Here is a 12805-nt window from a genome sequence, read left to right on the forward strand (position 1 = left end):
AACAACAGGATGATTGTGATCGTTATGTGTTTTAGGCCTTTACCTGGTGGTGTTCAGGAGTCCCTCCCTGGGGATCCGAGAACGCTTTGTGGTGCCAAGATGTGAGGCAAGCGCCCTCCCTGCTGAACCATTGCTTGGGCCCCTTACAAAGCAGAAAGTGTCAGAGCTAGAAGGAGCGTCAGTCTATCCCCCCAGATCAGATGGGGTGCATGAGGGCACCTCAGTGTTAACTTAGTTTCGGGGCGTCTCCTAGCACCTGGTCAGTCAAAGGGGTTGGTGGATTATCTCAGCAATGTCTGCAGGACATCCCATTACTAGCCCCCTTTCATTCATTAGGCTGATTGTGGAGTAGGGCTAAAGTGTGGGTTTCCCTCATCAAAGGGACCTGCGGGGCATTCTTTTTCCTCTTGGGGGTTTTTGAGTCCCACCTGCTAGTGTTCAGGGATCACTCCTGAGGTTGCTCAAGTATCCCATATCAGGGTCAGCAGCATGAAGGAAAAAACACCCTCCCCTCTGTCCTTTCATTCCTTCTGGGAGTTGGGCAGGTGGATGGGGCTGGGCATATTCTTTATATGCTTAGGGCTCAAAAGCATTTGGCAGAGCCTTTGATTTTCACTTGTTCCTTGTACATTCAGTGGGTCCTGGGAGTACAGGGAGGTGGGGAGCGTCTCTTTACTTCTTTTTATTTTTTTTACTTTTCTTTTTGGGTCACACCCAGCGATGCTGGTTGGTTACTCCTGTCTCTACATTCAGTAAGCATTCGTAGTGGTGCCAGGGATACCCAGAATTAAACCCAGGTCAGCCACCGTCAAAACAAATGCATATTTGTCTATGCTATCACTCAGTCCCCAAGGTGTAGAGCTATAAGACAACTCAGTGTTGGGGCGTAGGTCCAGAGGGGTGCATAAGGATTGTGCTATGCCACCGTGGGTCTTGCAACCAAATATGCAATCTTAGCAGGAAGTAGCTTGGGCAATTCAGAGTGTGCCCTAAACCCTCTAATAATGCAATTTAGGATCACTACTGGCCATCAAACCTTGATTGATTTAAATGAATTAATTATTTAGTCTGTAGGAGTACAACTGCAAGACTCATTTACTCCTCCTGCCTCAGTACTCATGGAGCACTCCTGGATGAGCTCAGGGCACCATATGGGATGCCAGGATTCAAACCTGGTTTGGCCGTGTGCAAGACAAGCATCTCACTTGCTCTACTATCTCTCCAATCTCTTTTCACAGAAATTTCTTTATTATTTAATTTATTGTACTTTTTGAGGCTACAGCACTACTCAGTGCTCAGGGCTTACTCCTTGTTTTGAGATCAGGTATCATTTTTAGCAGTGCTGGGGTGGGTGAGTCTATGTACTATTGCATATTGACCCTGGCTTCGCTGCTTGATAGAAAAGCACCCCAGCAACTTATTATGTTTGCTAACCCTATATGATTATATTTCCTCAGAAAAAAAGAATTTCTGCCTCAACTGTCAAGATTCCAATCATCCTCCACTGTCCGTCAATCCCAAACTAGAGGAGTGTCCTGCTGTTGAGTGAGTACTTGCAGAAAGGGGTTTTCCAGGGACCAACTGCAATAGGTTCTAAACGTCTTACTTTTAGGGGGCTGGCGCAGTAGTATAGCCAGGAAGGTGTTTGTCTTTCTTGCCATGACCAGAGTTATCCCTGCCACACCATAGGGTCCCTTGAGCATCACTAGGTATGACTCCAACTCTCCCACTCCAGAATTTGTCTTGACGCATGAGCATCCTTTGAACATCTTTTTGGTGTTGGATTATATCTCCTGTCTTCCCCGCTCCATTTGCTACAAACGTGGAGATAGTCAGAGACAACTATCCCCCTCTGTGTCTGTGTGTCTGAGATGTAGGGGGAGCCATGCCATGTCCCCCAAAGATAGATCACGTGCTCAGTCATCTGAGCTCCTCTCCTTAGGTGTATTTCACTACTTGGGGAGCAGATGAGGTGAGATTTGGGGCCACACCTGGCAGTGATTGAGGTCTGTTCCCTGCTCTGTGCTCAGGGAACGAGTGGACACTGGGTACCAGGGAAGGCCCTCTGGGCTTCCAGTTGGCCAGTATCTGCTTCAGTCTTGTGTGCGCTTCCCTGCCCCTGTGTTCATAATTTCATTGAAAGTTCTTAGATGTGAACATTCTTGAGTCCTTTAAACAAGTGGCTATTAGGAGGAAAGGAAGGAGTTGTAGGCTCTGAGCAACATTATGGACTTTAAAATCTCATTTGGAATAAGCGTAATTTTTCTTTTCTTTTTTCTTTTATTTATTTTTTTTTGGGACACAGTGGTGATGTTCAGGTGTTAATTCTGGCTTGGCACTCAGGAATCACTTCTGGCGGTGCTTGGGGAACCGGATGGGATTCCGGGGACCGAACAAATACCCTTCCTGCTGTACTAACACTCTCGCTCCAAGTGTAATTCTTCATCCTCTTTTTCTTTTATAAAATCACTTACCCGCAGGAGTAAAATGATAGTCTGAAAACCTGGCCTGTGAATTCTGAGCACTTCTGGATGTGGTCCCAAAACAAAATAACAAACCCAGTGGACTGACCCTTGAGAACATATTACAGATTTCACACTGCTGCTGTTGGCAGATAACTTCGCATTGCCTTTATTTGGGCAGAAGGAGGATTGGATATGCGGGCTTTTGCCAAACCCAGCAGTGCTCCGGGACAATTCAGGATGTGACGTTGAGTCTTCTGAATTCATGACAAGTGCCCTGCAACTCACTGTAAGCTCTTTAAGGCCCCTGCAAACCTTTGAAATTGCAGCCTGTACTTCTGGCTCAAGTTTGCACTGGGAGGCCCCAGGTGCCAGCAGCCCTGCCCTGACCTCTACAAGCTGGGCCTGATCCCTGCCCCCTGTCTGTATCCTTCTCACAAGGTTCACATTATTTGTATAGAATTTGAATTCCTGTGATCAGAGATAGTCCAGGAGTGCAGGACCTGTCCTTGTAAGCAGTCATCCACGGTAGAGTCTACTGTTCAACACAGGATTCTCCAAGCACCACTCAGGTAAGCCCAAAGTTCTGCCACCTGTAGCCCTAAAACCCAAACCTACATTCTACAAAACTGGCTGGTGGAGGAGATTGACTTGTGAACAAATTATATATATATATATATATTTATATATATATATATACACACACAAAACACACATATATTTATATATTTAATGTCATACCCTGTGGTCTCTGCCAAAAGGTACCAAAATCTACCTAAGTGTTGTGTGGTGCTAGGGTATATAAGTCAGCCGTGTACAAGGCCAGTAACCTACCAGACTATAGTTGTGGCCCCTAAATTTGTGGATTTATTTTTGGTTGGCCACACCCGATGAAGATTAGAGTTTTCCCCGGCTCTTTTCTCATTGATAATGCTAGGTTTGGGGACCCTGTGAGGTGATAGGGATTGAACCCTGGTCAGAAATGTGCCAGACAAGCAACTAACGGTCTGTGCTATCTCTGTGGTGATCATAAAAAATGCTTTTATGCTAATTTGAGAAAGTCGTGGTCTTTTTTTCCTGATTAACTACACAATTCTATTTTTTTGGGGGGTCATAGTTGGTGATGCACAGGGGTTACTCCTGGCTCATGCATTCAGGAATTATTCCTGTCAGTGTTTGGGGAACCAAATGGGGTGCTAGGAATCAAATGTGGGCTAGTGGCGTGCAAGGTAAACACCCTACCCGCTGTGCTATCGCTCCAGCCTCCCACAATTCACTTGTTGTGTGTTTTTGTTTTCGGGTCACAGCCAGAAGTACACTGGGCTTACTCCTGACTCTGCACTCAGGAATCACTTCAGGGGGGCTTGGGGTACCTATGGGAAGTGGGGGTTGAACCAGATTGACATGTTAACAGATGTTCCCGGACTCTTAGCGGCTCTCTCTACCTGTCCGCATATGGTGTTCTCAAGCCACTTATCACCCCGGACAGCTGTTGCTTTGGACTGGCGAAAGAAGAATGAGGTCTAAGCTGGTTGCTGAGTATTTGCAGTTTATTAAATCCCTTGACTCTCCCAGCTCTATCCAACCATCTCTCTAACTCTCCCTATGATGCTCTCTGTGACTCCTCTCCAATCTCCCCAGTCACTCTTACTCTCATCTCTCATCCTTCTCTCTAAGTTGCAACCATCTCTATCTCTGTGTCTCTTCTTCTCTCAGTCTCCTTCAATCCCTCTGTCTCCCTGAAGCTGCTCTTTTTTCTCCTCTCACCATGCCTCCCCAACCGCGCCTCCCCACAGGAAGCGTAATGAAAAATGTTTTTCCAGACTTCCCCATCACCTGCAGCCCAAGGGAGCAAAGCACACCTTAAGGTGTGTTTCTCCTCTCCTTAGACCAGTAAATAACTTAACATATTTAACACAGCAGTTGGGCGTTTGCCTTGCACAAGGCCTGGCAAGCTACCCGTGACATATTCAATATACAAAACACAGTAAGAACAAGTCTCAAAATGGAGACAATACTGGGCCCGCTCGAGAAAATCAATGAACAGTGGGAGGATAGTGACAGTGACAGTGACAGTTTTGCTTCATAATATTTACCATTCTGTATTGACACAGTATTAGACACTTTTAGGCTTGTGAGGTGACACTCCTGGGGACTACTCACCACAAATTCAGACTACAGTGCTCAGGACGGATCAATCACTCCTAATCCCAGCAGGGTTCAATTCTAGTTATTACTTTTTGATTTATGACAGAATTTGTCCATGTCCATGTTCTTAACTTATATATAAGCATTATGATACATTGGCCAAGCCCATTTCGATGTCAGGGTAGCTAAATCACCACTTGCCCTGGGTCCATCCAGTCCCTCATAGGGACCCTGATTTTGGGGATCAAGGAAGTAAGGGCAACTGAGGCTTAAGTCAAGAGAGCAGATGTCTAGGAGGTAATGTTATCTGGAGACAATCAACTCCCAAGCCACTGGCTTGTCTTTGTAACTATCTTCCTATATGCATACAAAATGCAATTGCTCTGAAATCGCTAATCACGCAAAGGACATTAAGGAGAAGAGAAAGACAATATTTAAAGTAAAAGTCTGATCAGGAGACAAAGGTAATTGAAAGGTTTGGGGGCAATAAACAAAGACAAGCTCCCAGAGACCAGGGAGGAAGGGCAAACCAATATTATCCTACAATACCTGATGATTCTCAGGGGTTTCTCCTGGGTTTGCACTCAGTTGGTGCTCCGGGAGTCTCTTCAGGATCCTGGGGGTTGAACCTAGGTCGGCCATGTGAAAGCAACACCCTACCCTGAACTATAGTTGCTCTGGTCTCGATTGGAGACAGTTTAGATGAACTTTACTGTGCACAGAATGTCGTTTGAAAGGACGAAAGGGACCCCTTGATGAAATATTTTATAAGTGGGAATATGGGTCAGCTCCCAAGCTCCACACATGCCATCAGGCCATTCCATTTACCTGTGATTACTCACAAGGTTGGTCACAGTCCTGGATTCCACCCATGTCACTTTACTAATATTAGAAGAAAAAAGTGCAACATTTATGATTGGATAGAGCAAAATTCCATCCGTCTCAAGATGGATGGTGCTCAGGGGACCATTTGGAATTCTGAACATTGTACCTAGATTGACTGCATACAACCTACTGTGCTAACCTGATACTCAGTTTAAAATCATGTTTCTGAAACTGCCTCCTGAGGTTTTCCTTATGGCTGAGAGTCCACTTCTTGTGTTGTCAAAGGGTAGAGCGTTGTCCAGAATGTGCTCTCTGATGTTCTTACCAGCCTTTACTCCTGTTCCATGTCTCCAACTCTCTGGGTTTCTACTAGACCAATTCCTCTCTTAAGCCCAGGGCTGGCTTTGGAATAACTAATTTCACCCCCATCTGGATTTATTACTTCCCCCAAGAAACTCTTTTTTTCATGCCCCACCAGCTACCTACCTGCAGAGCTTGATTTCTTTTGACATGAAAACTCTCATGGCATAGACTACTAATTAGAATCCTTCTCTGCTCTTCTACAAGGAATCAGCCAGCTCTGGTGGAATATCTCTTCCTGCACACTGTGATAGAGGCTCAAGTGAGCAATTTATCCCCCATTCCCACGGGGATGCTGAGACAGGTGGAATGTTTTCCAAGGGTGATCAGAAGATCACCCTTCCCATCTCCTCAGCACCATCATCTTCCCTCAGAAGCCAATAATGGACAGAATCCCCAGAAATTTAAGCACTGAGGACAAACTTGAGTCCAGTGTCACCCCGGTCGGACTATATCAACATCCACACAGGAGAGAAACCGGTTAAGTGTAAAGATTGTGGGAAAGCCTTCATAGCATCCTAATACCTTACACACAGGAGATTTCATACTGGAGAGTTCGTATGCATGTAAGGAATGTGTCATGGCCTTTACCTGACTCTTACAACTTAGTATACTCAGAAAAAGTCACACTGGAAAGAAACCATATGCATGTACGGAGTGGGGAGTCTTTGCTTATTCCACAAGCCTTAGTACAGAGAAAAAAGTCACACTGAAGAGATAACCTATACATGTGAGCAATGTAGGAAAGACTTTGCTTATTCCTGAAGTCTTAGTTTTCACAATTTTCATTTTGGAGAAAACCCTGATAATTGTGAGGTAGGTGAAAAGGCCTTTCATTTCTTATCAGATCTTTCTGAGCATTGGAAAGTTCTTACAGTAATGACACATTATTTGTGTCGTTACTGTAGAAGGGTCTTCACTTTCTATTCAAACTTTTTGTCCACAAGAAAACACACCGCAGTGAATCCACATATATGTAAGGAGTGTGACAAGGCCTTTGCTTATTTCACAAGTCTTTTGAGGCACAGAAAATTTCATACTGGAGACAAACCTTATTTTTGTAAAGACTTGGGCAAAGCCTTCACTTTCCCCTAACTCCTTATTAAACATAGGAAAATTCATACTCGAAAAAAACATATGTAAGGGTGTGAGAAGAACTTTACTAAATCCTCAAGCTTTGCTGTGTGTAGAAAAATTTATCCTGGATTGAGGCCTTTTATATGTAAGGACTGCAGGAAGATTTTCAGGCAATTAGCATAGCTTTCTGAAGAAGAAAATTCACAGTAGAGAGAAACCTCATATGTAAGGAATGTAGAAAGGTCTTTAGTTTGTCTTCAGCCCTTCCTGTGCATGGGAAAGGTCATTTTTCACTGAAACCTTATATATATCAGGAGTATGGGAAGGACTTTCCTGGATCCTCAGGCCTTATTATGCATAGGAGAATTCACACTGGAGAGAAACTATATATATGTACAAACATGGAAAGCCCATTATTCGCACATGTGGCCTTTAAAGAGAATACTGGAGAAAATCCTGTAGGGAAGGAATAGAGGAAGGTCATCATGTTCCGTCAAGCTTTAGTAAATATAAAAGTTATGCTGGATCCATCAATTTCATAATAACAGTGACCCATATCAGAACAGGGACCTTGGATAAAACAATTTTAGTTTCAACAAGTGGATGGGGGATTGATACAAAAGTACAGTAAGGAAGGAAATAATCCTGGTGTGTGTGACAGCTTCCTGTGATAATAGTACCATAAAAGGTACTTGCCGATTATCACCTGGACCATGGTTGTGATAACGTCCTGGTATGTGGACTTCCGAGTATGTTAACTGGTAAATAATGGTTCTTAGTAATAAACCAGGGTGGAAGGAATTAAACAAGACGTAAATAGGTACAAAATTGCATTTTGGTGGGTGCTGTCAAGACTCACCTTGGTTTCATTCTTTGCTGTGACTCTGGCTTGGCTCAGAGTCCCTGTTTTGCGGGGTTCATCAACCACGATGCTGCGGTGAACCCTTTTGACATTGAATAGACAGCCAAACCTCCATTCTTCAGGCCCTTCTGTGTTATATTCTGGGAGCCACATCCCGCTGTACTGTCCTTAATTTGTGTCCAGGTCACTCACATGCAAGGAAGCACTTCACTCGCTGTAGCATATCTGCACTCATTGTATTCAGCTTTCCATTGGATTTCCACAAATATTGAGGGTAAATGTTTTGAGACTTTTACTTTGGAAGCAGGAAAATCCTAACAATCCATTATACACCAAAATGGGACCATATAGAATCCAGATGATTGAACCTGGGTCAGTTGCGTACAAGACAAACACCCTATCTACTGTGCTTTCGCTCCAGCCAACCAGCCTTACACATTTACCTGCATTTTCCCAGTTGTTTTCTGCGCAGCTGGTGTCTGGTCCTTTAAGGCTGCGTGCAGAAGCGGAAGTGACATCACAGCAGGTCACTTAGGTGTTTACTTGCAAGATGCTGGATCAGCCTCCACTTATTACACAGGTGTGGGGCGAAGTGGCTGTCCCACGTGGAAGGGGTCTGTGAAGGACGGTTTCGTGGCAGGACACCAGCAGCCTCCCGTGAGCGCCCCGCGCCGTGCCTCCCCATCTCTGCACTGAGGGGCGGAGCCAAGTCACCTTGGACAATGCTTTCGCACTCCTTTTTCAATTGGTTCCGATATCCAGGCGGTTCCCGCAGAGGGGTTTGGTGGGGGACAGGGAGCTTTGGTAGTGCAGTGGGGGCTGTGCTGGGGCGCAGGGGTCGGGGGTGTGAGTGCGTGGTTCTGGGATCCCCTGCAGCTACAATCACCTTCGGCTCCGCCATGGGGCAGGGGCGGGTGGGCTTGGGGCTAAGCGCGGGGCTGCAGAGCGTCGGGGCTCGGACGTCCTGACCCTCCCAGCACGGGACTGCGCTGGGCCCTGTCCTGGACGCTTTGGCCCCTACCTCACAGCTGTAGAACCTGCAGATTCACTTAGAGGAACGGAGAGATAGCACAGCGGTTAGGGCGTTTGCTTTGCATCTGGCCCATGCAAGTTGGATCTCCAAGCTCGACCAGATTGGAGCGCAGAGTCAGAAGTTTCTCATCCCGATCGCCGCTGGTGCCTCCAAAACTATAAAAATCCTGTTCATTTTTGAGCGGGGGGGGGGGGGGCAGCTCCCTAATGGCAAATGTCACTGTAGCCCTAGGTCACTAGTCATTAGTAGCTTTGATGTCCAGGGCCATTCTGGGGCCGTGGTCCTAGTAGTGGTTGCGGTTTGCAAATGAAAATTTACTTTTGGGCTATTTTTGGTTGTATTTTGGGCACATATGTGGAAGCTCAGGGCTTACTTCAGGAGCAGTACTCTGGAATTCTTTTTTTTTTCAGTTCTTTAGTGGGTCATGTGAGATACCGAGTATCTGGGTCAGCATGGGAAGCACCCCTCCCAGCTTACTATCTCTCTGAGTCCACATTGTTGTTTTTTCTAACATATAGAATTTCTGTACCCTAAAATCAAGTTAAAAATTGCACCCCGACTCTTTATCTCTCCCTGATCAGGGCAAAACCCGGCTGTAACACTGAGTACTGAGAGTTGTGTTCAAATAATGTCTGGGCATGTGCTGCATGCATTTGGTGGCCATGATTGGTCTCCCCACCCTGGCCAGTGAAGGGTGACAGAGGATCAAAGAAGGAAACAGGGGCCAGGCTCTTGGTGACCTGCTGGATATTAACTTACAGTGTTTTAGGCTTAATCTTCCCCTCTTGCTCCTCCCAGAGAAGCTTATCATGTCCTTGCTAACATCCCTAATTTAGTTCAAGTTTATCTTTAACCTTTTCTTTCTATTTTACCTCTCATTGTCTCAGTTCCCAAGTCAGTCTTGGTTACTTAAAGCCATAACTTTCTGTTAATTCTCAACTTCATATTTGTACTTCTTTGTACTTGAAGTGCTGTGAATTTGTACCTGCTTTTATATTTCCCCTTTAGATTTTTTATGTTTTTACTATACAACAATTTGTTTGGTTAAACACAGAAATACCATCAATGCCATGCTCCTAATAATTGGGAGTTGATTGACTCTGATGTTATCTACTCCAGGGCTTGATTGCTTGGTCATCATTACTTGATTCAGGTTACAGTTGCTGTAGTTCCTAACACATCAAAAGGGAGGTTCTGCCATGGTACTTGGATGGACCTGGGGCAAGTGGCAATACTACCCCGGCTTCAAAATGGAAAATTCTAGAAAGCAGACATGCATGGTTTTGATGCAGACTTATAACGTTAGAGACAGGATCCCCACGGGGAAGGACAAGCTGAACTGGCCTGAGGATTTAGTCTGGGATTTTCAGTCTTGCTTGCTGTCAGAGCATTAACTGTTTTAAGTTTTAGCATTTAAGTTTTAGCATCAAGTGTTAAAAGCCTTATATGCTCTCAGAGCCCAGAGAATTAAGTGTTGGGATCTTTGTCTCTTGCTGTTTATGCAAACAATTGCAAGTATTGATAACTTATACAACTAGAGGAAAAGATAAAAGCAAAAGCAATTTAGATGTCCCTGGGAGACAGAATGTCTCCTTGGGTGAATCTCCTCATGAGAATTTTCTCTGCCAAATGTTTATCTCTGTAAATGACCAGTCACTCCTATGTCCTTACCTCATGCACCTCAGATGTTTTATAAGTGTTGTAGCTGTTCTGCATTAAATGGCCATTTTCACCATCAGGCTATGGTTTTCTGTCTTCCTGTCTCTCTGTCTCTGTTGGGAGGTGCTCAGGAGATAGAAGGCAGCGCTGGACCACCAACACCTAACCGCACCCTCGCATTTTACTTTGTGGACACACAGTGATCTGTTGCTCTTTATTCCATACTCCTGCGCAACTATACCAGTCTCCCACTGCTCCTCATCCCCTCTGCTCACTCGTCTCCCACAGCTTTGATTCTCCAGCCAATCCCACAGAGTTAGGGGTAGCAAATACTCAGAGATGTGGTTGTACAATCAAAGGATGTAAAGCTCTTCCCTCAGGGGAAACTTCTAGGGCAAAAATCTGACTTGGAAGGAGAGATCAGCTCTAGGGCATGATTTTCTCTACGGACATATATTTTCTTTGCTTGGTCAGCTCAAGGGCATGATTTTCTCTACAGACATATTTTTTTCTTTGCTTAGTTCATATTCATTGAAACAATCATCTTAAATTTACACTTCATCTTTCTGATCATTTTGAATGGACACAGTAAGAGATCTATTAACCTTATAGGGTGGATCTGTTGGGGATATTTACTATAGCCCCCAGACTACACTCTTCAGGACAGGTTAGTTCTTCCTAACCCCAGCAGGATCCTTATCCAGTTGCTTATGTTTGGGTCATGATGGAATTTGTTATGGTGCTTACCTGCCCCTTTTCAATGCCAGGGTAGCTCACAGCTATCCTGGGTCTATCCAGTGTCTTGCTTTTGTGGTGCTAGAAACATAGGGCAGCTGAGGCTTCAGTCACAATCACAATCATCCTGTTGTTCGTGGATTGCCTCGAGCAGGTACCAGTAACGTCTCCTTCGTCCTAGCCCTGAGATTTTAAAAAGTGCCATATTCAAGGCTCTTTTAGGGTTAGTAGAATGAGACCCATCATTGTTACTCATATTTGGCATATTGGGTATGCTACGGGTCCTTTGCCAGACTCTGCCCTGTCGGCAGGTTACGTTCGGTAGCCTGACTGGTTGTCCAAAGTAAGAACGAGATAAGATGCTCCACTTCTGGGAGCAGGATTTTATAGTTTCTGGGACTTGGTGGAGGATTCTGGGTGCAGGATCTGGGTGGAGGATACTCAGCTCCGATCCGAGCAGGCTTGGAGATCTCAGCGTCCGGACCGCATGTCTGTGTTAAGCTGAGGCTTAAGTCTCATAAATATGACAATGCCCAGGAGTAAATCGTATCTGTAGTCAATTAACTCTGAAGTTACAAAAGCATAACATTGTATTCCTTTGTCTCTACAAAGCTGAGGGCGGGGGGCATGGCCATCCTGATCCTCCCAGCACAATCTTCCCAACATGGGACTGAATTTGTCCTTGTCTAGGAGCAAAATGGATATTTGTCTAAAGTAAACTGCAGAGGACATAAAGAAAAGAGAAAGTCAAAATTTGATTTACAAATACAAAATCCAGAGATCTCTGAATAATCTGACTTTACAATTGACAGGTTCTGGTTAGGGAAGTGGTATTTAATGCATAGGGGAAGCAGAGCACCTGGAAGTTAAAGATGAATACTAAGGAAATGGGAGTGATTCAGCAGCATTGAGATAGCCATTACTCAGTAAGCCTAAGCTCCTTGTAGCAGAGGAGAAATGGTGGACCAATGTTAAACCTAAATTGTTTAGAACTCTAATCCAACAAGGGTAAAGGGTTTTTCTTTAAGCAGGAAAGTTTTGGTTTTTCAGGAGTAAGAACATTTGCTCAGGGATCAACCTGGGTGCACATTTACTTAGGGCCGGAGCCATAGTACAGTGAGTAAGGACTTAACCAAGCAGTCGACCCAGGTTCCATCCCCTGCATCCCATGTGGTCCGTACCAGTGATTCCTGAGTGTAAAGCGAGGAGTAAGCCCTGAATCTGCCAGTTGTGGTCCCCAAACCAAAATCACACAAAGATACACTTGTGTATACACACTTATATGCACGTATAATTAAGAAAGATGCAAAATGGAGAAAGAACAATAGGCATTCAGAAGAAACTGTGACATACTGTAGCAGGGAAAGATCAATAATAGGGGATTTTTAAGGATCAGTAATTTGACTCTTTAAATGTATCACTCTAGAATTGTCTTTGTACATCATCCCCCCCCCTTTGAAAATATTTGAATTTTGGGGTTTTTTTGTATATTTTTCGCCACAGTCTACAGTGCTCAGTGTTTAATCTTGTCTCTGAGCTCAGGGATCATTTGGTAAGAGTCAGGATAACATTGTGTGTCTAGATATCGTTGGTTCAATGTTTGGTGACAACTGCAGGATCAGGTTACTTCTTCTTCTTACCCCC

This window comes from Sorex fumeus, unplaced genomic scaffold (assembly GCF_029834395.1).
Source record: "Sorex fumeus unplaced genomic scaffold, SorFum_2.1 ptg000111l, whole genome shotgun sequence".
Taxonomy (NCBI): domain Eukaryota; kingdom Metazoa; phylum Chordata; class Mammalia; order Eulipotyphla; family Soricidae; genus Sorex; species Sorex fumeus.